Below are 1,002 nucleotides of genomic sequence, written 5' to 3' on the forward strand. Positions count from 1 at the left end.
GACCTTGATTAGGGAGCTCTGGCTCCTGAGACTCCAGGGGAATCGGCATAAAAGGCACTAGGGTTACAGTGGTCTGTAAGCGCAGCCCTAGGAAGCGAAGGGGCAAGATCAACAAGGAATCGGGGGACCCCACCACCCCCTTCCTGTCTAGAGGTGCTCTACGATCTCTACCGTTTTGACCTCAGATGAGAGCACGAAGAAATTTAAAAATCCCACCGAAATTAGATCTTTATCCTGTTGGTCTCAGTATCTCCTGGGGAACGTTTCATGGGAAGGCGATTTCATATCTATGAGGGGTTTCTGAGAGCCTGAGGTTCAACAGAGGTACGGCAATCAAACCACAACTCCTAAAAACGACCACTGCACCTCAAGGGTCAGTAGCCAGCCTCTTCTGTCCTATGCACCTCGCCTCACGTATCACAGGTCATCTGTTATGGCAGCTGTCACACACTGCCACACACGTAAACTCACATCCTCCCTGGCTTCACAGGCCAGTTCTAAACTCAAGGCATCAGTGGGGCTGCACTTGTTTCAGGAGGCTTTGAGGGAGAAGTCTTTTCCTCATCTTTTTCAGCTTCCTGAGCTGGAGGCTCCTTTAAGCACAGAAGCAGCTCTGTCCATCCCTGTCCTATCTCACCACACTTCACAGCTGTTCTCTGTGACCATTATCTATCTGTTAGATAATGCTATGATACTAATCAGTCATAAAATCTGTGACTAAAGAGTGGGGCGCACACCATGAGGGTACAGTGGAAAGAATGAGTTAACGTGAAGACACAGGTCAGTGTTCTGAGACTTGGCCAGGTGCTGTTTTGTTAATGTCCAGCTCTGGCCTGAGGTTTGTGCTAAAGGAAGTATCTTTACACTGCAGCCTGGCATGAAGGCAGGCAGGCAGACCAGGAAGGCGAACACCAGCCTTGGCTCATAAAAGAACAGTGGGAAGGAAATTCAGGAGGCCTGGTGACAGTTTCCCGAGGGGGGGGGACGGGGGGAGGAGGGAAG

Source organism: Nannospalax galili, unplaced genomic scaffold (assembly GCF_000622305.1).
Source record: "Nannospalax galili isolate Female #2095 unplaced genomic scaffold, S.galili_v1.0 scaffold197, whole genome shotgun sequence".
In the NCBI taxonomy this organism is placed as follows: Eukaryota; Metazoa; Chordata; class Mammalia; order Rodentia; family Spalacidae; genus Nannospalax; species Nannospalax galili.